Source organism: Uranotaenia lowii, chromosome 3, assembly GCF_029784155.1.
Source record: "Uranotaenia lowii strain MFRU-FL chromosome 3, ASM2978415v1, whole genome shotgun sequence".
Lineage (NCBI taxonomy): Eukaryota > Metazoa > Arthropoda > Insecta > Diptera > Culicidae > Uranotaenia > Uranotaenia lowii.
This window is the reverse complement of record NC_073693.1, coordinates 372,390-399,159: the sequence shown is the minus strand read 5'-3', so window position 1 is coordinate 399,159 and position 26,770 is coordinate 372,390. Positions and strand designations below refer to the sequence as shown.

The following is a 26,770-nucleotide window of genomic DNA, read 5'->3' as shown; positions in this document are numbered from 1 at the left end:
TCGTTTGATTTCAAGAGAAATCGGGGTGATTGCGGCTATTATCGTAGGCTGAGCACTAAGCGGTGTACACCACTCAATTTAGTGACAAATTTAACACTTAATCACTTGGTTTTGCATTTGGTATGTGAATTGCTCAATTGCTACAGTGAAATTTAAGCACAAATTTAAAAAAAAAGCTAGGGGAAGTTGGGGTTCTTCAGCCGTTTCTATTCACTCTAGTGCAAAAAAGCTACACGACAGCTTGAGGATGAATAAATTTACTAAAAATTATCATTCATGTAGAAACATTTTTGGATTACACTTTGTTTGACGGATTTTCTTTGAAAAATGTCTTAAGTTAAAGGAAAAAAGGCAAAATGAGCACCTTTTCGCAGTGAAAACAAAAATTGGAGTACACCATTCGGTTCAATCGACATTTTTGCATAAATAAGTTTGGTTTATAGAACATTTTTTGTTGCAAGGTAGATTGCTACAAACGGAATTCTATAAATAGGTATTCCTTACCCCCCAAAAAATAGGGGAAATCTGGCAAAATGAGGCTTTCAGAGTCATTTTATCAGAAAGCAGTGTAAAACCATTCGATTCCTCGTGTTTGTTTTTGCAAATTCAAATATCAGTAATAAAATATGCTAATATTTTTTCTAATTTTCTATCCTATATAGGTTAGTACACTCGATGTTGTATTTATAAAAACAGTTATCCCTTACACCATTCTTGGCTACTTGTGTATGCTCAGCTGATAACCCTATAATCCGCAAACAGTTCTTGACATTGTAGCCATCGAAAATTTCAGCTTAACAAATCTAGAAACATTGCATATTTGACATTAGTAGTATGCACCTTTGAATTTTGAGAAAAATAAATTTACAATCCTTCTTAATTGTCTGCTTGCTGCAAATTTATTGACCTGAATTGCTGCTCAAAGTAGGAATAAATATCTGGATTCTTTTTTCTATTTACAAGTAGTTTTATTAAGGCATTTAAATCATAAAGTTTTTTTGTGCCGAGTATTCGATTCACATATCTCGATTCTGAGATGTTTGATTTGAAAAATTACCAGAATGTAAATAACACCGCAGCTGCTCTACACATTTTCGAGCTAAATCAAACCAAACACGTCCTCTCCAAAAGCGTATTTCTCAAAGTTTCAATCACTTCACTTAAAAAAAAAGTATTAAAGGATATGTCTTCCAACATAGAAATCAGCAGTGAATCGTTTTGTTGGATTTGGATTTTTTTTTTAACTCTCGTCCGAGAAAATAATTTTTGAGACTGAAAAATGCAAATTCAACCATTAGACATTGTTTTTGAATATAAAGAAGGCTAGGGAACCGTCGTATAGTTTGATAGTATAGTTGGATTTTCCACAGAAATAATTGAATAAGTGAAGTATATTGGATCAAATTGGATAAAAAGTTATGTTGAAAATCATTTCAATGATAATCCGTAGTTTTCATATTCTGGTTTAAAGTTGGCCGGGTTGCCATGTTTGTTTTACGCACTATCACACAAAAAACGTAATTTGAAATAGAAGAAGTCGATTTTAGAAATTCATTGGAGCCATATGCAATTTACCACATTAACATTTGGTACATTTTGTGCTTGTCAATAGGTTTGAAATCTTCTGAAGAGAAAACATTCGATTTAAATGAAATTTTTCCCTTATTTGATATATCTTGATAAATTTTGAAAACATCTTTTTCACCATTGATAACTTTTCTATCGTATCCGTGATGATCTAAAATTTTCTCAGCACTTCTGTAAAATCAAAGGAGGCGTTTGAAACACAAGAAGTGTACGTGATAAGGAAAAAACATCAAGTATTAGTGAACAATACCAAAAAATGCTTCAGAATCCAATCTTTATCTGCTGTGATTTAACAATTTTTTAAATTTTCCTATCAAAACTAGTTCAATTTACTCCTAATATTAATTTAATCAAGTCCAGTACTTTAAGTCCTTGAAAAACCCCAATGACCAATACCACTAATCAGTTGCCAACACTGCCCAAACTGATGATGGAAATACTTGAGAGCAAATGTAAACAGTTGCAAAGCAGCAGCGCCAGTTTCGTTCATTCGGTCCACCTCCATCCATCCATCTATCTACCAAACAGAGGACCACAGAGCACAGAGCGAAGGCAACAGAAATTTTAAAAAATAAAAATGCTTCCTCCTCCTTCCCACTCGATGATGGGTGATGCTGTTGCTGGATAATTCAACAACTGACCTACTATTTAGGTGGCCTTTTACGTAGAACGACTACGTGAGAATCAGAACGTCGCCACCCGTTTCACCCTCTGGTGGACGTTACCGGAATTAGAAGAGGATTCCATCAGCCCGGGTCGGGTGGGTCGGGTTTGTGAAAGGGTTAGCAAATCGTGTGATTGATGTGAATCGCATTGCTTATGCTCGGGAGTCTGACGCGCTTTCGACGCTCTCTCTTCGCTTCTCTTTAACTGAAACCTATTTTTCATTTCGGGATAATTTAGCAGGTATGCAAGGAAGGAACAGGGATGAGGGGTGTTATTTTTGAAACGATTAATTAGTTTGTTGAAAACGGTAATTTTCGACTTTTTCACGGTGTGAGTGTGGTGATGATTTTCCGAGTGACAGTAACGAGATTTGGAGATCGCTTCGCTTTGCCTCGGTAATCGATATTTATAATTACAGTTTTTCGGGTCGGGAGAAGAATTCGGGTTCTAATTTTAGTTTTCCCGCACGCTTTTTCGGTTTGTTTGGAATTTTCCTCTCCAAGTTCGAGTAATTGGGAAATCAATGCGAAAATATTTAAACAATCAGTCAATATTCCCATCATCGTCGAGAAGCCGGTACAGTTTCGGTTCATCATTTGGATACAAATCAAGCAGGAGGGTAATTTCGTTGCTCTCCTTGTTGTTGCTCCTTCTTTTTTGTTATTATTTCTGGCGGCTCGAAAGTTTCCAGAGTTGTCGACGATCCGCCACTTTTTGTGCAACCGAAAAATTCACCCCCCTCGGGACGTGTATGTCGATTTTTCGGTGGCGCAAAAACTGCCAAAGGGAAAGTCAAGTGATTATTTCCCATCTTCATAAAGGATTTCCTCACCCTGCACTGTTGTGAGCCTCTCGGAGTGACTGTTGCCTAAATTTGGGCTCGACCAGAAAATATTCCTACGCAGTTGCTTTTGGCTGGCTGGCTGGCTGAATGGATCGAGTTAGCCGAGCGATTGATGCAAAAAACATCACCCCCTTTTTAGGATCGAAATACGGAAAATCACAGCAGGCGAAAGAGGCAGTCAGTCACCCTTCACTTCGAAATGTTGAATATTCTGGGCCTACTATATGAAAATGGATAAATTGTGGCAGACTCGCAGACCGACTATAAAGTTTCCTTCTCCTTCGTGTTCTTTTCTCTCTCTCTCTCCTTCGCTTGTCGTCGTCAATCGTTCGGGATTTAAATTGTTGTGCTGTTGCTGCCGCCATCCTTCTCTTCTTGTTCATCAAATAATAAATTGTTGCTCGTGTTTGGCTTTTGTCAGCAGTGTGTATTTATTCGAAAATTAGATAATTTTCCACTGATAGGCAACCGTAGAAAGGGAAACTGTTTCATTTAATGTTTTTGCAGATTTAATAATTTCATTATGAAAGAATATTCATTTATCAATATAACAGGTTGAAAAAGATTTTTCTTCCCTCAAAATTCAAAATTTCAAATTATTATCCTACAAAAAGCAGAACCTCCTTTTGATGGATTATTTAGAGTCTTGTTTTCTCCCTTTAAAGAAGTTGGGATCCTTCCCTAAGATGTTTATCCTTTTATTCAAGCACATTGGCAACGAATTGACTACAAGCCACGGCCCTTCACTCTAAAGAATAAAAATCTAGCCTTCTTAGATCGACTTCTGAAGCACTTTAGCTCGCTCTCCATGTATCTTCTCCCTTCTTCTCGACTGTAAGCTGTTGCTTTGACCGATGGCGCTGTAATCCTTACCGTGAAAGTGACACACGCACTCTGTTGTGGTATGAGCCTACTTGGTTGAATGATTCAACTGAATCAAAGCAATCGAAAGATTCCTTTTAATTCAACCACGGTAAATGAAAAGTTCATATACCAGTATTTCGATAGCAACTTACTACCTTCTTCAGTGAACGTTTTCGATTGATACGATGATTCGATTGATCAATCGAAAACGTTCACTGAAGAAGGTAGTAAGTTGCTATCGAAATACTGGTATATGAACTTTTCATTTACCGTGGTTGAATTAAAAGGAATCTTTCGATTGCTTTGATTCAGTTGACACACGCAATTCTCGGGTCGCATTCAAAATTTTCCCCTCTAACTTAAACATTGTACGTATGTACAGTGATCAATCACCCGACAATATTCAGACCGCGAGATTGAAACGCCAATCTCAATTCATCAACGGTTGTAAGCTGGAAGATCCGCTTACATCCAGCAGAAGCAAACCAGAAAAAAAATGAAAGGAAGAGGAAAATCGCCCTTCCGAAAAGCATGGAAGATGAAAGCATTCTATCAACAACCGGCTTGCTAAGATTAGATGCCTTTTTTCCAATCCAGAACTCACACAGTAAGCATTTGGCCGCATTCTAAAATATTTGACATTTATATGACCACCATCAATATGCGCAACAAATCACCCTTCAAAATATTAAAAAAAAAAACGAAGTACGAAGCGACCTGTTTTAAATGTTTGAAAAAGTCAACAAATTTGTCAAAATTGCCAAATTGTCAAAATTGTCAAAACTGTCAAAACTGTCAAAATTGTCAACATTGTCATTATTGTCAAAAATGTCAAAATTGTCAAAATTGTCAAAATAGTCAAAATTGTCAAAATTGACAAAATTGACAAAATTTCAAGAATGTTAAAAATGTCAAAATTGTCAAAATTGTCAAGATTGTCAAGATTGTCAAAATTGTCAATATTGTCAAAATTGTCAAAATTGTCAAAATTGTCAAAATTGTCAAAATTGTCAAAATTGTCAAAATTGTCAAAATTGTCAAAATTGTCAAAACTGTCAAAAATGTTAAAAATGTCAAAATTGTCAGAATTGTCAAAATTGTCAAAATTGTCAAAATTGTCAAAATTGTCAAAATTGTTAAAATTGTCAAAATTGTCAAAATTGTCAAAATTGTCAAAATTGTCAAAATTGTCAAAATTGTCAAAAATGTCAAAATTGTCAAAATTGTCAAAATTGTCAAAATTGTCAAAATTATCAAAATTGTCAAAATTGTCAAAATTGTCAATATTGTCAATATTGTCAAAATTGTCAAAATTGTCAAATTGTCAAAATTGTCAAAATTGTCAAAATTGTCAAAATTGTCAAAATGTCAAAATTGTCCAAATTGTCAAAATTGTCCAAATTGTCTAAATTGTCAAAATTGACAAAATGGTCCAAATTGTCAAAATTGTCAAAATTTTCAAATTTATCAATGTTGTCAAAATTGTCAAATTGGCGAAATAGGCAAAATTTCTTTAAAAAATTTAAAAAAATTTCATAGTTGATTCAAAATTAACCCAATTTTGCCTTAAAAGCGACAGAAACTGTCGGGTTTAGCATCTTGAGTTGTTTTCATTCTTTTTTGAATTATTTAATTTTCTTCGAACCCTTTAAATATCCTGATATGAATACCACTCCCTGCCTTTTTGCCTTTTTCATCCTTATTTCCGAAAAATTTTCTCATTTCATCATCTATTCAATTCCCACTGGAGTGGTTCTAAAGTCGCCTCAAAACTTTCGCCCGTAAAACCTCAAATTTACTCAATCAAAACCCCTAATAAATAAACTCGAACACTCACACACATGCTCAACTTTCGTTCCTATTTTCCTCTAGCCGTCTTTGTCGTCCTAGAATCATCGAACACACGTCTTGGAGGCCTGCTTTGTTAGTGTTGTTGTCGTTTTTATTATTTTTGTTGATGTTTCGAAGTTGACTATGCTGCTGCATCCCATCCGTCTTGCTAGCAAATCTATCGCTAGAGTAGTCAGCAACAGGGTGAGTAAAAAGGACACGAGCGATGACACAAAATACAACAAAAACAACAACAACAACAACACATTCCTCCTAGCTTGCTGGCTGTCAGACTGGGGGATGCGTTTCGGTTAACGCCAAAGCCAACTGTGATGCGGTGTGATGTGATGATGTTGATTTTGTCAGATGATGACGGCGACGATTTGCTGTTTGATGAATCAGACGCACTAGTAGAGGAAGAAAAAGGGTGACATTGAGGAGATTTCTCACTGCGTTTTTTTTCATATTTTTTCGCTTCTTCCAGCTTGAATAGACGAATTGCGTCACGATCGTCGTCAACTGTAAACGTCGATTTAGCCGAGGTATGGGCCCTTTTTTCCTCTAAATAATGATTCCATACGTCTCAAGTGGAGGCGCAAAAAGGGTGAATTTTCTCGAGGCGCAATAACCTCGTTTCATGATTCTCGTATAGCCATCGAAATGCGTTGAGGGTGTGGAAATGTGGACAGCGAGATTTATTTTTGGTTGGAATTGAACAAATGTTCCAGAATCTTCAGTTACAGTTTTAGATAAAATGACAGGTTCAACTAAATAATATTTCAAGTTAAAACATTTCCACGCTTCAGAACCACCCTAACGCTTGATGGAAAAATTATATCAGATATTACCCGATGGCGCCCACTCTGTTCAAATGTTGGAGTTTTTAGATCGTTTTTCATCCTGATGGAGTCCTTTTTCTGGTGTGGCTTTTTCTTCATGGTGCAAAACAGGAATGTATACATGTTTCACTGTTGCTGCTGCTACTAGGGCCATGATTTGTTTTTTTTTTTTCGAGACTTTTCACTCTTTCTCTCTCTGCTCTGTTTCCGTGTATTTCGCTTTGCATGTTAGTCGCCAGAGTTTTATTTATCATTTTTTCTCGCCGCTTGCTGCGATGGGAATTGTCGTTGTTGCTGCTGTTGCTGTCTTCTTTGGAGCTATTTTTGTAGCCTACTCTGTTTTTCCGTCGTCGTTCTCGTGGCTCCATAACGAAGGCACACAGAGAATAGCTAGGACATGGATAAGGGATTCAAGTTTGACAAGGATCGAGCCATGGAGCACCAGAAGCACGGAAGTTGAATGTTGAATTTTTCAACTTTTTACTGGTGTCTGGATCCCCCCGATGGATCCGTTCCTCGTTTCTGAGGGTTCCATTCTTCCTGCTACGGCGATGGTTCCAGGATTTTGAACCGATTGCTGGCGAAATATATGAAGGCTTCTACAAGTTTTCACCAAAGGTATGGAAATCCATGGGGAAAATGGGTAGAGAGGGTCTTTATGTGGAGAGACCGTAGCACCTATGACATGCAAACTTTGAGGAAAATAGGACTCGTCATATCGTCCTCTACTTCTCCGGTAGAAGTCGTCGATAGCTATGATTTTGTAAAACAGCTAGACCTAACTTGGAATGGTTCAAGGTTACCAGACGTTTTGGTGCATGAATAAAAATTCAAGAAACTGATTCCAAATTCGGTAAAATTGTTATAAAAGTCTTGTTAATTCGAAACATTTATGAAACTCTTTCCACCGTTACAATTTTTTTTAAAGTCTTTGAAAAAACTTGTCAAGAGAATTCTAAAATATTAATGCTTTGTAGTTTTCAGTGTATGAACTTTAAACACTGAAAACTGTTTCACAGCTAGTTAAAATTATGGGTAGATTTCATGTTTGGCTGTAGTACTTTTTTACTTGTTTTACTTTGTCGCAAAAACTACATTTTAAACTTAAAAAGAACATTTCAAGTTTAAAAAATCTTTATTGGACTTACTTTTTTCTATTTTTCAAATAATTTTAAACACTTTTGAGGATAATCTCTTTTCAATGAGTTTATACAAAAAGGTGATTCGTTATTTGCTAGATTTTTAAAAATTATTTTTTCATTTGATTGTTTTTACAATTGGACAGTGTTGAAAAGAGTAATTCACCACAGATTTCAGTGGTGGAATGGAGTTATCTTTATTCAGGTTTGTTCGTCAAGTTTTTTAACCGCTAACCATTATATCAGCGATAGCTATTTGTCACTTTCCAATTCTCATATTCCCTAACCGAGAGTTCTCAGTGAGTACTCTGATACTCTTACTCAGAATATCTGATAACACTGTTGTGTTACCACGAACCCAATTTGATTAGCATCGCTTAAGCGTGTGATGACATATACATTTGAACCGCGTTTATCATCATCACCTGTCATTAGCAATCGTCGACTCTATTGTTCGAAATTGCGAATTGCATGGAACGAGCGCGAACCAAAACAAACAATGTTTTTTTTTGCTGGTAGATCAGCAGGTTTCCTCTGCTGTTCTCAAATGATTTTTTTCGTCCGGAAAAGTTTCAAAATCGTGAGTTTTTACAAACAGTTTAAACATTTTTTCAGTTCCAGAAGAGCATTGTTTTGTGGTTCACTTTCAGATGGAAAGACATTATTTTCAGCTTTGAAAAAGCGTTTTGAATTCACACGGATGCCTATCGGCCTTGAAAATGGTCCTTCAAGCTTTCAAAGATTGATGCGGTGTAGACATAAAAGATTAGAATTTTTGAAATACGTACAAATATCTAAAAATCTGTGAATTGCTTTTAAATTCTGTGTTCTGTGAAACAGATTTTGTGGTGAAGATTTGAGCAAAATTCTAGACTTTTCTGTGATTTCAGCGACCTTACTTGTTATTCGATTTTTGATTTTGATTTCGAAAGTTGAATGGAGTTTTTTTTAAGGTCAAACGGCATTTTCAGAAACACAAAATTGCTCTTTGAGTTATTAAATGTAAGTATTCAGCTCATTCTGTCCTCTGTTTTCTGTCTTCTGTCTTCTGTCTTCTGCCTTCTGTCTTCTGTCTTCTGTCTTCTGTCTTCTGTCTTCTGTCTTCTGTCTTCTGTTTTCTGTCTTCTGTCTTCTGTCTTCTGTCTTCTGTCTTCTGTCTTCTGTCTTCTGTCTTCTGTCTTCTGTCTTCTGTCTTCTGTCTTCTGTATTCTGTCTTCTGTCTTCTGTCTTCTGTTTTCTGTCTTCTGTCTTCTGTCTTCTGTCTTCTGTCTTCTGTCTTCTGTCTTCTGTCTTCTGTCTTCTGTCTTCTGTCTTCTGTCTTCTGTCTTCTGTCTTCTGTCTTCTGTCTTCTGTCTTCTGTCTTCTGTCTTCTGTCTTCTGTCTTCTGTCTTCTGTCTTCTGTCTTCTGTCTTCTGTCTTCTGTCTTCTGTCTTCTGTCTTCTGTCTTCTGTCTTCTGTCTTCTGTCTTCTGTCTTCTGTCTTCTGTCTTCTGTCTTCTGTCTTCTGTCTTCTGTCTTCTGTCTTCTGTCTCGTATCCAGTTTATTGTGAGTTTTCATTGATTCTTTTTCTCTTGACTTGTTTACTTAATGTTCTAACAGTTTACTTTATGAAAATCACTAATATCTCGGAAATATTGTCTATCTACAAACAATCATTCTGGTAACCCTCATATGACTAGCGTGTCCCTACCATGAAGGAGCAAAACGCCACCGCCTGAAGGGTTTGTGCACAAAATTTCATTCGAAAATCGGCTCTCACGACGATTGTGTGAATCCCATTTATGGTGGGAAGGACCAACAATAACGCCCGAAAAAGATGGGTTCTGTGTTGTCGGTGCCAACATAGACACAGGCCAAAAAACCCGTGTGTCTATCCTATCTAACCTTGGCTTCAGGCCCCAAGTACCGAGCAACAGTGGAAAGGATTTTGCCTTCGTTTTTCGCATAGCAAGGATCCTACACACGTAAGGTTATTCCCTCCACGCAGAACAGCAGCAGCAGCAACAACAATGTTTCGTAAACTGGTACAGAAGCACCGACAACACCAGAAAACACCAACAAAAGCAACGTCAGGCAGTGGAAATTCGCTTATGAAAAACCCCTTGTCAGATCCGAGGGTGGTGGAAAAGGGGGGAGGGTACCCCTCGTGTGAGTGGAACAGGTTTTCGTGCCATGTTTGGAAAAGCGAAGTGACTTTTCTGAAATCCTTCCACGTATAATACAGTCAGTGTCACATAAACACAAGGCCAGAAAGAGACCGAGAAAAGCGAAGGATCGTCGTCGTCGTCGACGTCCTCGGCAAAAGAGCTCTGTGCAAACACATTGGAATAAATTTGTGGTCCTGCTGCTCTGCTGCCGCTCCTTGCCACGCTCATCCTTACGGTGGGATGGGTGAAATTGTGGGTGGATTGGAGTCGGTAGCATTGAGCTGAGCTAAGCGAGAGGAGATAAATACATGCAAAGTGGGCGAGCAGAGCTTTGATGACTTTCAACTTTGTTTTTCGATGGGTTGGGCAGGGAAGAATTTATTTTCGGTGTTTTTCCCAGCATACGTACATACCTCACCACACCACGGTTATTCATAGGTTCCTATCGCATATGATGGAGATCATAGTAGACTGTGTGCATAGATGGGTAAATCTGTGCCGCGCTTCGAGTACACCGACTCGTTAAATGTGTGCAGATTGAAATGTGCTCTCGTGGCCTACTAGATTACGCGTGGTGCGTCGTTTTGCTGTTGAATTGTTACCTGAAATGAAACAGAAATAATCGGAGTTAGTTATTTTGAAAATTAATCTTCTTTGGGCGATTATAAATTATTTAAAAAATCAAACTTTGGAAAAAGTTACATCAGTCGAAAAGCGTTGAACTCAGCAAATGCATCTAATTTCTTTTGCCCCGGTAAACTGAAATGCCAATTAAATAAGTGTCGCTGGCATGGGTATATCATTCATAGCCTTAACACTGAAGGCACGGGTATAGGATAGGAAAAATGAATGGCCACAGCCTCAGTCCCACGGCAGTTTCCTGTCTTCCTTCCCATCCCAAACTTTCAACGGATCCCTTAGCAAGGAATCCTGCCGGAGCTCTCAAACATCGTTTAGCTTCACGCTCTTCACCACCGCTGCTTGCTGGATGATGGCTGTGAGAAAAAGCCACTCGAAAACTTGAAACGTGTTATCTTCGTTTCACGATTTTATATTTTATTCATTATTCCATACCGGTTTTTCGCTATCTCTCGCTTCCTCCCCGGGGTGGTGGAAAAAAGGTAACCTGTCCGGTGCGGGGGTGTTCGAAAAATGGGGGGCGGAGGGATAAAACTTCCGTTTTATACGTTCCGTGCATTCTTCTTGCGATGATGGTTTTGCTCGACTCGTTTGGATGTTGGCTGTGATGTGAAAAAAAAAGAGAAAAAAAGGATCCGACCGAGCAAAAGTGCAGAACACGTTCGCCCTTTTGCCACTTTCACCATCCGAAAGCGCCGGCACGTAGACATCCAAGTAAGCCATGACTTGCTTTGGAGAAAAACGAATGAAAAAAAAACACCATGCGTCTCCATTCTATGCATCGAAAGAGGAGAGAAAAAAAAAAGTGGAAACTTATCTACGTTGAGAAAACGTAGACAGATTTTTCCCAGAAGGAAGCAGCGAAAGGAAAAAGATATTAAGTGTACTGAATTTTGCCTTCAATTCAGAGCCATGCTTAGTGAATGTTTATCAGTAGAAGAACCCCGTGGGGCGGGCAGGGAAAATTGTTTGACTTTGGGGCTCTTGGTAGAATCTTGGTGACATGACGCGGGCTCTGGATTGTTAAAAACAGCATCCGTAATCCTCATCCCGAAGGGCGGACGCGGACGGGTTCACGACGAGGATGTTGATGGCTACCCTTTTGATTCTCCCGTACCTAAATTGCCACCGCCTACTAGGAGTCCTTTTTTTTCCTTGCTGCCTTACCCACCTCCAAGCCTTCTTTGACCTTTTTTTTCGTTCAGTGATCCGTTTTTAGGTTTTCCTTTCGGAAGAAAAAGTAAGCCGGTTGAACGTGATACATACGAAAAATTTGTTGTAAAAAAACGATTTCGAAAAGGGGGCCTTTAGGATCGCAAAGCAGGCTTTGCTTAAGGTTAAAGAAGGTTTCAGTAGGTTGTGAATCGAGAATTGAATACTTTTTGTCACGGTATAAGTATATAAGGTAGGCTACTAACTCGAGTAAACAACTCGTTTGAATGCAAACTAGTGACGTCATTACTATCTGCCTATAGCGTGCCAGGCAAAAAGTTTTGCGCGCGTAGGTCACTAGATGGATAGTAATGACGACATTATCGGGAAGATATCACCTTATTATATTTTACACCGTGACTTTTTGTTATCTGTTCCTCAATCTTAGATTCTGAATTTCGATTCAGACTTCAAATATCAACATTCCGAATTTTAGTTGCGATTTTCAAATTGAAGATCTTTTTTGCATTTTGACCCGAAACCTTTATCTGAAATCTGATTCTGAATATTTTTGATTAAAAAAAAATTATCATGGGGTAATGTTGTTTTTGATTTACCGGGATTTTTGTGTTAAAAAAGCACAGAAAAACTTAATTTAAGTGATTTTTATAAAATCGTGATTCTCTACGCTGTTGATTAGGGGACATACCATTGTTGATTTGGCATTGAAAATCATTCGATTTAACTGACATCACTGGTGATGCTTAGCGAGATATTGCATGACTTCTTTTCAAGGAATGCTTCAATAGGCGCAAGCAGTGTTGACAGTTGAATTGATTGAATTTAAATGCCAAAAGACATACCTCTATTCAACTGCTAATCACTTTTTTGCCTAATAAGATACGAAGTTGCAGTCTTCGACAAAGTTGATCAACGGAAAATTTCATTTGAAAAATTTATAAATTGGCACAGGTTCTACAAAAAATAAAAATAATGTTGATTTTTCAGAACAAAGTAATTAATTATCCCAAACAAACAAAAAAATTAAAATTTACTCATGTAAAGTTACTAAAAAATTATGCCAAAAATCATGGACGAGTTATGAACAAAAACAAAGTTTTTAAAATCCCAGGGTTTGAGAAATTCAACATTTATTCCAAATCGTCTCAGTCAAGTTTCAATTTAAGGTTTAAAAATTTTTCAAATAGTCCATTGGAAGATTTCAGATGTGTATTTCAGATGTGTGTTGAATTTCATGTAGATTTTAAGGAAACGTTCCCAACATTTTCGCCAAATTTAATCAACCTTCGCCGTTAGACCAAAACTCAAGGTGCTACAACTGCAAAACGAAAAACTGCAGCAGAGCCAAAGCGCATATCGGAGGTAAAGTAAAACTCCAACAATGCAGATGCTCATCAGTCGGCTTGGTCGTCGGAAAACCAACGGGAAAAGTAGGAACCAAGTTGTGGTAAATTTGAAGTACATTTTTCCAGCATTCTTTTGCCAGGAGTAAACTAGTACGGGTATAAGAAGACAACGACTAAGGATAGCTACAATGCGGGACGGCTGGGAAAGATAGAAAAGAGTGGAAAAAAACCTGCCACCGGATGGCTCTTCATCCCGATGTGTGTGGAACAGTGTGGAAAAGTTAAGCAGAAAAAGAAACTTGCTCAGCACACCAACAACGAGCAGAGAACGAGTTTTCCGATCCTTTTCCACTTCCAAATGTTGGCAAAAGGCTGAGGGACACCAAAAGGAAAATGGAAAAAAGAAGAAACAAAAAATAAAGGATATTTTCCGAGAAATACAGAAATGTATGTGAAAGTTTGTCTGTCCTTTTGCCGGAACGAATCTGCTCTTCTCGCCATAGGTATAGAAACAGGCAGAGGGCAGCATCATCGTCCTCCTCATCCTTCTTCCTTTCTCTGGACCAACCGACTGGAATGGGTTGATGAGATTGTGGAACACTCTAGCTATACACATTTATAGCTCGATCCCCATTTCCGGGTTTGTTTCACCTCCCCTTTTTATTCCTCCTCCTCGAACATTCCTGCTGCCTGATACCTTTCCATTGTTATAAATATAAGTTTAATTGTTTTGCTAGACAATTTTTCCATCCTTGCTTTCTTCTGTGTACGCTCGGATTTTCTCCTGTCGAGCTTTGACGGTCGAGGCAAGGTGCTGCAAGTTTTCCTTACTTCCTTCCCTTCTCTCAGCAGTTGCCCTGAGGTTTGCCAACTAACTTTCCTAAGGAAGGAAAAAAAACTCACCGACAGAACGTGAACTTTCCTACTACAACTGTACGGGGCGTATTGTTTTAATTTCAATCCGTTTTCCAAAGATAGGACGACATGATTTTGGGAACTGCAACATCGAGTTGTGCATCGGAATTTACAATTGATGACCGGAGCTGCTAGATTTGGAAGTCGGTGTTTTTGCTTCTGTTTTTTTTTGTCGGCTCAACTTGTTTGGAAAGATTTATGGACCGTGTTGAGGTTTTGCGACAGCTTTTCCTGGTTCCGATTGGAGTTGTCACGTTGTTTAAGTCGATGTTTATAGGAACAGCGACAGAAATTTTCCATAAAAAGGAAGTATGTACCGTATAGAATATTTGAAAAAATCTACTAAGCTTGAAAGTTATTGAATCTATTGAATTGAATTATTGAATTTAGCATATTTTTCATATATTATGTAAGGCTTTCCGTTTTAGAAGTGAAAAGATCTTCCAATACATTCAATTATCTATCCCTATGTCTAGCCTGTTATCTGAATTTGATGAAAAATAGCTCGAAAAATCTCGAGTTGTCTCACATTGATTTAAAAATTTTGAAAATTTTGCCATTCGAAAACATTTTTAAGATCTCAAGATTTGTTTACAACACGTGTTGTAGTTTCGCATGCTGTGATGCAAAAATAGCAATATTTCTATCACATACGACTGAAATAGAAACAGTGCTGTAAAAAAACAACGCCCAAAGATATTGAAAATATTTTTGCATGGTAAAATTTTCAGAATGTCAAAATTTCTACCACTTTTTCCCAACACCAGTGAACGTGCTCTAAGGGGAGTTTTTTTTTAGTTTGTGGAAGAGTAGGCTACGCTTGTTAGTGACGGGTGTGTTTTTTTTTTTTGGCAGCAAAATTCAAGGAAGAGAAAACTAAGTAATTTCTTTAAACTGTATTCGGATGGAGCGCCAAATTTAGCCAGAGTGTTCTCAGAACCTGATCACTGTTTTCCGGAATTGGTCGAAAATTGTAGCAGCTTTAAAAATGGACAAAGAAATTCGTGGCGACGAAGCCTAGCCGCCGAAATACGAACTGTCGACGAGAGTCTTGACTGGGACCAAGTGAAGCAGCTGGCTCCGGATCGTCAACAGTGGACATCTTTTACCACGGCCTTATGCACCGGAGAATCGACGCGGGACTATTAAGTAAGTAAGTAAGAACAATTAGACCAAACTTGTTCTTCCCGATGGTGCCTAACAGGATTTAAAAGACATCGAATTACGGAACAAGGATAAGTAAATACTTTCATTATTGTTTTGTATTTGTTGAGGAGAATTAAGAATGGGATAAGACTTGACATGACATAAAAGTGATCATTCACATTGTCTTTAGAACACAATCAGAGATTTCTATGTTTTGATAAACTTTGTATGATAATTTCAAATGTCCGTTTAGATTCTCGGCCAGGGAGAGTCTTTTCAAGCAATTCAATGCTTTTGCTCACAACTTCCTGGACAATGATTAATTTTGAGTAGAATTACAATTTCTAAAAATGGTTAAATTTTTCAACGATGAGAATCGATGAATATTAGACATTTTCTAATAACAGAGTGCATCAGTTTGATTGTTTATAGCCAAACTAAGAGGTTTGTGTACAATTTTTAGGAAAGTTTATTGTTCGGCTATCACCATGAAACGACAGTAGCTAATTTTAATTTTTCTGTTTTTTTCAAATAAAAAGTAGAATTATCATTTTTGATAATTAATTTTTTTCAAAAATCAAAAACATTTACAATCAACATTAGGCGTAGATGAGCTCCACATTGAATAATTTTCGAATAGTTCACATAATAATAACTGTCTTCAAATTTTGAATGAGCTTTACCATACTTTGAAATAAGTAATTAAAGTTTTAAAAATGTGTCAAAATCATAATATTCATCATATTTACTTTCAGTTATCTTTATGGGTATCAGTAATATCTAAAACTGATTTACAAATTAGTCGATGCGATGGGTTAGAGAAGTTAGAGTTAGAATTAGATAAACCAGATAGCCTTATTAGGACTATCATTTTCATTAATTGGATAAATTTAATTCAAAATGCTGTCAGAAATATCTCTAAGATTGAAAAAGGAATTTCCTTAAGAAATATAGAGGAGCATAGAAGCTGTGTTGGAAAACCAACAAGATCACACCATTTTCCAAAGTGGATTATGATCTTTGCTTTTCCCTTACTAACAAAACGACCTTTCTTAGATACTTGAATATAGATTCGCAGACGTATAGACGGTTTCTATAGCTGGAGATATTGACTTACCACTGCTTCAGAGTTTTCAAAATGGCTTTTGAAAAATACTGGACTGGAAGGTTGATTGTTGATCCTCAAATGTGTAATACTAACAATCCTTCCTTCATCCCTCATTGACTAACTACAAGGACGTGGCCGGCGCCGATATTGATCTTTTTTTTTTAAGAGAGAGCATCAGTTTTGTGCACTAAGAGGCGTTGCTTATCCCAAGCTTCCTTCTATTGGCCTCTGCGCAAAGCTGCCATGGTTTGAGTGAATTTGTGGCTTGTTCGAACTGCCAGTCTTGCGGAAGTTGAATGGCTGCTGAAGTCACTATTTTTGAAGGATTTTGATAAAAAACTACATCTTCAACAAAAACGCTGACAAGGGAGCGTGTGAGGCGATTGTGGGGGACAAACATATGACAAAATTAAGACAAAAATATGACAAATGTGACAAAATGATGACACAAATATGACAAAAAATTGGTAATAAAAAGACAAACAACAAAATTATGACAAATGTGGTACAAGTATGACAGAACTATGTCAAAGTTATGACAAAAAAAAATACTAACATCTGACAAATATGACAAAATTTGTACAATACAAAGCAAAAAAATCGTCTCAACTCTGTCGGAAATATGACAAATTTTATAAAAATACGACACAATTTTGACCAAAATATGATACAAATGACAAAGTTATGGCAAAAAAGACAAATATGGATAAAAATGGTCAAAAATGTGACAAATATAACAAAAATATGACAAAATATTGGCAATATTATAACAAAATATAACTAATGTTGTAAATATATAACGAAAATATGACAAAACATGACAAAATAATGGCATAAAATTGCGATAAAAATATTACAAATATATGCCAAAAATCTGTCAAATATGAGAAAATAATAGTTAAATCATAACATTTGAAATAAAAAGGACAAACATCGAAATATGTCGTCAAACTATGTAAAAATATGACAAAGTGATAAAAATATGACAAATCTGTCAAATATGAGAATATCTTTCAGATTGTTGTTATTTTTACCACATTTGTCATAAGTTTGCCATGTTTTGTCATTTGATTGTAAATTTTTTGAAAAATTTGTCTCATATTCATCAGATTTATGTCATAATTTTGTCTTAGTTTTATCATATTTGTCATATTTTTGACAAAGGTTGTTCGAATTTTTGTCATTTTATTACTAAATTAATATCATATTTTGATCATAGTTTTGACATATTTTTGTTATATTTGTCAGATTTCTATCATTATTTTGTAATTTTTGTTTCATGTTTTGTCATTGTATTGTTTAGTTTTTGTCATACTTATGGCTTAATTTTGCTATATTTTTGTGATATTTGTCATATTTTGGTCAAATTTTAGCACATTTGACAGTTTATTTTTCGTCATATTTATGTCATATTTTTATCATATTTGTTAGATTGTTGTCACTTTACTTTCAAATTTTAGTCATATTTGAAAGATTTTGGTCAAAATGTTGTCATATTTTCACAAAATTTCTCATATTCTTGTCATTAGTTTGTCATATTTGTCATTTGTTAAATTTTTGCCATTATCAATTGCCATAAAAGCAATCCTCAATAAATTTATATTTGTAAATTTTTTGTCATACTTATACCTAAATTTGGCTATATTTTTGTGATATTTTTCATATTTTTATCACATTTGTCAGATTTTTGTCATTTTTTTTGTATCATGTTTTGTCATTTTATAGACAATTGTTTGTCATATTCTTGCCATAATTCTATCATATTCATACCATTGTTGTCATTTTATTTTCAAATTTTAGTCATATTTGAATATTTTTGGTTATACTATCTCATAATTTTGTCATGTTTTCACCACTTTTATCATATTCTTGTCATAACTTTGTCTTTTCTTGACCACATTTGTCATAATTCTGTAAGATTTTTGTCATATGCTTTCAACATTTGTCCAATTTTTTTTTGTCCATTATTAATTGTCATAAAAGCAATCTTTAAAAAATTATGTTTGATAATGTTTTGTCATAATTATGCCTTAATTTTGCTATATTTTTTATATTTGTCATATTTTTATAACATTTGTAATACTTTGAATTATGTGTCAGATTTTTGTCTTTGTTTTGTCATTTCCAGTCATTTTATAGACAATTTTTTGTCATAATTATGCCAAAATTCTATCACATTTGTAAGATTGTTGACATTTTATTGGTTATACTTTTGTCGTAATTTTGTCAGGTTTTCACCACATTCATCCTTTTTATGTCATTTTTTGACGACATTTGTCAAATTTTTATCATAATTCTGTCATATTTGTCAGATATTCTCCATATGTTTACCACATTTGTCATTTTTTTCTCATTTTTAATCGCCTTAAAAGCAATCCCAAGAAAATTTTATTCAGCTCCTTTCTGAAATTTGTTTGAGTCTTTGCGAGTTCAAGTAGTGTTTTCTTTTCGGATCCCAATTCACAATCTGCCAAAATTGCAAAAACAAAGGTCTTCTTCTTCTTCTTCTTCTTCTTCTTCTTCTTCTTCTTCTTCTTCTTCTTCTTCTTCTTCTTCTTCTTCTTCTTCTTTTACCAACATAGCCAAAATATGTAAGCATCGAGGAAAATGAAACGATCTGCGTCCTTCATTTTTCTTTCAAAACTCAAAATTTTACAATATAAACGTTTAAAATTGTTGAAATGGTTGGATCTCACCAAATAACTCTTTGTTGTTTTCGACTAGAAACCACTTCCTCTAGTCCGGTCCGGATCGGCTGTCGTTTAGATTCCTTCTGCACTCCCCCAACCAGGTGCCAGCATTCTGAAACAAAACACAAACCCCCTTCGAGAACTTCCGCCGATCACTAATTCAATTATTTTCCACTGTTAACTTCCAAAATTTCTAGTTGAGTTTGAATTTTATTAAAAATTTGAATGGACGAAAACAAAAACGCGTGCGTCGCCCAAAAGTCATGGCAAAAACAAATGCCTACTGATATTATCACCATTTTTCTCACCGGCTCTTTCGACACCGGTTGAATGCTAAAACTGCATTCAATGATCGACTACAGTGAGTGACAGAAATGCATAAGCGAAAGACGCTTTCCTAGAAGTCGAGTGAAACAAGTTTGTTCGGGTTTACGAGTGAGCTTTCTACTGACTGAAACATATTGTCACAAAGCTTGCTATTTGGGCCAGATTGGATCACGGGAAGGGGTCTTTCAACGAGCCTGAAGTTTGAATGGGAAAAACAGTTTTCCATTATTAACTTTGGTTTCCTCCGCCCGATTTCTTCTGAACACAGTTTTTCTTAAAGCTTAATTTATGACAAATATTTCATCCAAAGACTGCATTTCAATTAGAGTTAAGATAAAGAAGGCTTCAAAATTGGGTTATTGGGTCGGGGCGGTCGAACATATTGACGCCATTTTTGAAGCCTATTAACTTCTTTATCTTAACTCTTATCGAAATGCAGTCTTCGGATGAAACATTTGTCATAAATTAAGCTTTAAGAGAAACCGTTCAAAAGAAATCGTCCGAAGGGAAACAAACTTATTGATGACAAATTGGTTTTTCAAGTTTTTCCCGAGAAAAAAATGTTTCAAATCCCATACAAATTTCAAGCTCGTTGAGCGACCCCTTCCCATGATCCGACCTGGCTCAAATTTGGCATGAGATCTTGTACTAGGATCAATTTTAGCCTGCAGTGCATAACATTTCACAGGTTTTGAATTTCCCATACAAATTTTGGGCAGTCTAACTAATGAGCATTGTAAAGAGTCTGATTCAAATTGTGTGAACTCACTTGTCTAATGGATTTTATTGACAGAATTCGTTTTTTCCAACGTTTAGGTGTCCATTCTTCGCTCCATCCTTCACAGCTGACGCATTTTCGAGTTGCCTCCAGATTGAACAATTCTCTTAAAACTTAATATTTAAGGTCTTTTAAGGTACACTTCGATAAATTATCATTTTGGTAGCCTTAGAAATCCCTCGTCCATGTGTTTTGCCGTTGCGATCGACACCATATCGAATGCGAAATTTTGTAAAAATGTAAAAAAAAACCTTTGCATTTAGCCTTGGCAAAATTTTTGAAAAAAATCTGAGACCCTCCGGCAAAAATTGTACGATAATTAAAAAAATACCTTTAACATAAAAGAACCACCCATTTCAGCACATACGGTTTCTGTAGACTTTATGAGTGTGTGGTACCGTTTTCATGAGATCATACGAGAAGGTCATTGTATTCTCCATAAACCCATCATCTTGCACCGAAACTCATCTCAAATGGGTATTAGTATAAAAGTTTGATTAAAGCTCAACGGCCAACCGACCTTCTGTGCTTGCAACAATTTCCACACAGACTTTTTTTTCTTTTCCTTCCTCCGCAAGGTCCACTTACTTTCCTTCCATTCATCGCCCATCTCAGACTCCGAGAGAATCCGGTAGGCGAAAAGTTTTCCATAAAATAACCTCCGAAAGTAGAATAACCAACAGCCGAAAGCAAGAAGGAAAAAAAAACTTTCAAAAGGATCGACACACAAAAGTTCAACACGCCACACCAGCACCAGCCAGGGAAGGAAGAGAGGCAAAAAAAGTTTCCATTCCGTTGTGCGTTTCGCCCCACACCATCCCCAGTGCTTTTCCTTTTCAGTGTCTATCTCTCGTCGTCGACTCTGCCTGTGCCAGGAACTTCTCCCCGAGTCTGGCATTTCTTCCGTGAAAATTCTCAACCAACGAGATATACTTTATGTATTTTCTGGTCTCCAACCACCAACAACTTTCTGCTGCCCTTCGCCCCAAAACGATCCCTCCATCTGCGAATGCGATCTAAGTTCTATACGTTTGGTGAAGTTGTTCCGAAATGGCATGCTGGGGAGGGAAAGCTTTCTGTTTTCCTCCTTGCCCCGCCTGACTGCCGTATGCTCTGACACACATACTCTTCATCCATCCCGGGGGGAAATGCGAGAAAACGGCGAAGACCGTCAAACAAATCTACATAAAGTGATTTTCCTTCCAAGTTTTTGCCGCCTCCCGAATGCTTCTGCTTTGGTTTTGGGTTTCGCCTGCAGGATATGGATGCTTGTCAGGAGGCGACTTAGGGCGTTCTAGATTTGTTTAGATGTTTTGTGCCTTGGAGAGAGATCAAAAGATCACATGATCAAACTTTCAGTTTGAGGATTTCGATGTTTCTCCAGAATTCTGTAACGATATGTTTGGAAATCAGTTCTGGTAACTCTAACACAATCTTGTGCACCGGAAACGATAGGACCGATAGGACGACGACGACGATGAAAAGTTGGCAAACCACATGGACTGCGAGAACGATCCGATCCTGCTTCATACAGTCAGCAAGCAAGCTAGCAAGCAGCAGTTGGAAGCTTTTGCCTACTTCTTATTATGCTTCTGCTTCATGTTCTAGGAAAATTGAAATATGGGTCGGAGACTGAGGGAGGGCAAAGCGAAGAATAGGGGAGCCGGAGGAAGAATCGGATGAATTCACCCGAACGAAATGAAGTGGCTTAGATTCGCTTCGCTTATTGCCTTGGAAAAGTTGTGCTCCCTCATATTGTGTGTATGGCTGTATGTGTGTTTCTGTTTGTGTCCCTCTGGGTAGTATAGAGAAAGCCAAGGTGGAAGTTACGGAACGGAGGACTAAATGTACATAAAATACCGACAGAGTTTGTCGGTGAAGACCGGAATCTTCCCAGAAGAGCGAGAGATAGACAGGGCGAGAGAGAGACAGAGACCCACAGCACACATCCGAACGTACTTAGACAACATCATCGCACAATCGGAGACGTGTAATGTGGCAAGCAAACGGCAAGCTTTTGGGACCGTCGACGACGACGACGACGGAATACCAGAAGCTGTGTGGCTGGATGCGTTTGTACTGTGTGCTCTCTCGTATTTCCGGTGTCTCTTCACACTGGTCTCAATCGACTACCCTAGGGACCACCTTTGAGTTGCCACTTTCACGAAAAAGTTCCATCAAAGTAGGTCAATAATGAGCAATCCAGCTGTTGGACAAATTCATACTGAATATCAGTATTCTATTTGTTAGCAAATTTAAAACAAAAAAAAAGAATCAAAACATCAATCACAAGATTATCGTTTCTTCTGTTTTTTGAGTCCCGAATTCGTGGAATCGTCTCACCATGCACCATTTCTGAGTGGGTGGCAATGGTCATCCCCGAGAAGTCCCTCCTGACAGACCGACCGACACACATGAGGAGAACAAATGGAGAAAGCTTCCAGCCAGCCAGAGTTTCCATGATTTTCCCCGAACAGAAACCAGATCATGCTCAGCTGCTTTAACGTTGTTGGTCTTCTTCTGTGCTTCCACTGTCCGATGGAAAAGCACAGATATGTACACATACAGCGTGTTTTTCACCCTTTTTTCGATCCGTTTTATTCTATGAATTTCATCCTTTTTTATGCTGGATTCGTCTCCTTTTTTTTCCTCTTCTATAAAAACCGGTCGAAAGTTTTCCCCTTTGAATAGCTTTTTATTGTTTACTTTTTTAAAGCTTTCACGTGTCAACTTACAATCTTTTTTTTCCTTCCTCTCGTTCCCGAATATATTAAGGTTATTGATTGCACTACTACCGTTTTTTTTGTGTGTCGCAAACAGTATTTTATTGGGATATGTGGAAAACTTTCAACGACTTTTGAATGCATGCTTTACAAAAACACTTCTGAAAACTAAAATTTTCGCAATCATTCAATTTGTTTTAAAATGATAACAGTATTTATTGAAAAAGAATTATGGACATCAGAGAATTTCAATAGCAGTTTTGTGAATTAATGTTCCAGATTTTTTCCGCAACTATCCGGGCTGGTAAAACTAAATTTTTTTAAAAGCTATCTAAATTCGGAAATTTCATTTCAACAATGTAATTTGAACGCAATTCACGAGCACTAATTGGGAAAATCTTTGTTCCATATTCTGAACTAAAATTTTTCTTGAAAATGAATTAAAAGCAGTCTTGTTTACACATTTGAATTCAATATTTCCGAAACAGCAGCAAACGAATGCGATTTGAAATTTCGAATAAAACCAGAATGTAAAGCTTCACATAACACATAAAATTATTAGATTTGAAAAAAAAACAAGAATGTTTACCTACATGTATTAATCGCAATTCTTGTGTCTTTTAAAATGAAATTGAAATTAAAAAAAGAAGCATTCTAACCCTTTTACGGGAGGATTCAACAACCATACAGCACAGAATTGAAAATGTCGCTGCAAGCGTAGCACTGCAGTTTGACAAAAGCATGTCAAAGAAAAAAAAACCTCCGATCGCGGTTATTTACCTGTGTTTCGAATTCATAATTTTTATCAAATCTATTATCACTTATCATGTGATTATTATCACTATCACTCTTAACACAGATTGATTTGATAACAGAATTGCAGGTGGTAACTAAGAATAATGCAAGAAACAAACTCACCAATTTCTAAGCAGCAAAATTCGCATCAGCTTCCACACACTTCCAGCAGGTAGCTTCACACGATTTGAATGAGATCATATGGAGATCTTACAGGGAAACTTTTATCAAATATCTTGTGTTCATCTTCCTTGAATTTTCCCAATAAATGTTTTAAGCACTAAAGTTTTTCTACATTCTTGAATGTATCGCACTTTTCCATTCCGTTCATTAATCAATTGTTGAAATATATGGAGGATTCTTGAATAACAGCACTTTAATCATATTCAACTTTTGAACAAACGATTTCACTTCCTTATCAACATAAATTTTATCGAATTTGATAGTAAGAATCCTGAAAATTCATAAAATTTCTTTAAGTTTTTGGAAAAAAATGAAGCCAAAAAAAAAACGCATGCTGCCAGTTCAGCAAACGCCTACTCTTCATGTTCACATAATTCACATTTTTTCGAAGTGCACAGAATTTAAGAGCTTATTTTGACTCATTTTGGAAGGCTGGTTTTTTTTTCTATCAGTTCTTGTCTTGAGATATCTTTTGAAAAAATGTAAAATTTATTTAATACTTTGATTTGTACACTTTTTTTGCCAAAACTATTATTATTATTATTTATTTAATTTGGGACATTTTACCAACTTTTTGGCATTCGTGTCCAAGCCAAAACTATAAAACATAAGAAATATTATGAATATGTAAATTTTTAACCAATAATCAATTTTCCCAAAAAACCACGAGTAATTTTGACTTCTGTAAAGAAAGTTATTGAAGATTTCATTTTGTAATTTTTTCCGAAAATTGGCTTAAAAACGGGAATATTGGCAGAATTTTAAAAAGATGTAAACTAAATTGAATCTTTGATATTTCTTAAACCATAAGCCAAATAGTTTCGCAATCTTCAACAAAGTTGTTAAATGAAGCTCAAAGACTTTCTAGAATGATGTCATCAATAGTTTTTAATCTCATCTAATCATATTTAAAAAGATTGGAGAATTTATATTTTTTAAAGCATTATTTCTATGAAGTAAGTATATCAAGGTGAGATATAAATCCTTGATTCAATGAAGTATTATAAATTGATTCAAAGTCAGCTTTAAAGTTTTAATGTAGGTTATTAGTTAACCAGCAACTTTGATAAATTTTAATTAAGACTTAAGAATATTAAATAAAAATTATCATGCGCAGGTTTTATAGTTTAAAATTTAATGCTCTGAATATTTTTAGCAGTCTTTTGCAATATAAGGTCCTGGAAAGGACAAAAGGTAGAAAATAGCTTTTTCTTATTAAAAAAATAGATTTATACGCTGGAAGAAGATCATTGTTTCAGAAACCAAAAATTCAGAATTGAAAAACAAGGATAAACTTATCAAAAATGTTCCAAAAAAGATAGTTTCAATTTATTATTTTTTTTTTTTGGCTAATGTTTGGCACAAAACTGATGATGAGAATATGTTTACAGCAAGCAAGGTTTCATAAAAGTGAATAAAACAAACCCAAAATTTTGAGTACCCACGATGTTATTTTCTCTTCTCAGAAAATAGTCCATAACTCGCAACATTTTCAAAAATTTCAACCGTTTTCAACGGTGGAATGTTTATTAGACTCCTCATTGACAACCTGGAGGAAAACCGGCGAGTTTTGGTCGACAGGCTTCATCAAACAACGTTTTGAAATAAAAAGTTTCTAGGTCGGGTAAGATGGACACTTGAACTTCAAAATACCTTGAAAAGAACAATCGTCGGTCGAAAAGCATTCAGAATCTCAAACAGGCCATAAAAACTGTCAAACGTTTCACCCCGCTGAAAAAAAGCCTATAAAATACGGAATTCCGAAAATTACGTAGTATTGCTAGCGGATTTGGGCCAGCTTGTTCCATTTTGGCTTTAAAACATACTCAAATGTTTATTACACAAAAATATTTACTGATAGGGAAAAGTCGGGTAAGACGGACACTTTCAGTATTTCAAAAATTTCAATGTTTAAGCTCAAATATGTTTGCTTAAGTATATAAAAATATCAAGCAAGGTCTCATAATAGTAAACAAAACAAACAAAAACTTTGAGGATCCACCATTTGATGTAATTTCTTTACTCAGAAATATTTTTGGAAATTTGAAGCGTTTGCACAGGTGCAATGTTAACAAATATTTAAGGTCGCTCTTTAATCATCTGGAGGATCGCAGCTCGTGGCGTAGAGGATAGCCTTCAAGTCTTCTATGTCAGCGGGTATAAGATCGAATCCCGGTCACGGCATACATAGTACATTTTCTGTGGGTTGGTTTTAGCATTTGTAAGATGCTAGCCATCATATCCTCGAAAAATGTACGCTTAGAGTTAAGAAACAGGAAAAGGACTTCGAAGAAAAATTAGCTTAATTGAATTCCTCCTGGATGTGTTTGGGTTCGTTTAGAAAAAAAAAAAGAAAAAAAAAACAGCTAATTTCGGTCGAAGGGCTTGAGCAACACACGCTTGGAAAATAAGATTTTAAGGCGAATAAGACGAATATTCATATTTCTTCTGGATTCGGACCAGTTGGTTCTATTTTGGTTTAAAAACGTTCTCAAATACTTTACTTAAAAAATGTACTTTTACAACAGTTTTTCAGGAGAATTGTACCTTTTCTAGGCAATGCCCGTTTTAGCCGACCATTTTTAAAAAGTGTAATTTGCAAAAATGTTTCAGATTGCTATAAAAACATTCTTAATGAAAGAAATTGACTAATGCCAATAGTTAATGCGATAGAAAACAATCTGAACTGCCCATCTGCTCAAAAACTGTGATGAAAAAAACAAAACCAGGGTGTCCGTCTTACTCGACTTTCCCTGCTAAACATTTAATTTTAATAAAACTTGTCTGTAAACAAAGTTCATTGTTGAAGGCTAGAATGAAAATTAAAAAAAAACACAATTTAATTTGTGAAAGAAATATTTGCTCCAATTCTATGGCCCTGAAAATTAATTTTCGAAATAACCTAAGATTTGACGTAATTATCCAGTTTTATTTATTTTGTACTTTTCAATCTTAGTTTGTAATATACTTTTTGAAAACTAATCAGTATTTCGATGAATCTACTCATTTTCCCCTGCCAACACTGCAGTGT

At 36.0% G+C, this 26,770-nt stretch overlaps 1 protein-coding gene across 3 annotated transcripts in view; it reads right to left on the bottom strand.

Annotated features, from left to right (window-relative positions):
* Positions 1 to 26,770, bottom strand: part of LOC129758225 (zinc finger MIZ domain-containing protein 2-like) — a 242,085-nt gene that overhangs the window by 42,255 nt on the left and 173,060 nt on the right. Inside the window, exon 1 of one of the 3 annotated variants that reach the window (XM_055755690.1) lies at positions 10,330 to 10,477. The exons of the other annotated variants lie outside the window; for them this stretch is intronic. The gene's annotated coding sequence lies outside the window, so the exon portion shown is untranslated. Of the gene's footprint in view, positions 1 to 10,329; positions 10,478 to 26,770 lie in introns of those variants that run through there. 3 annotated transcript variants of the gene reach the window in all.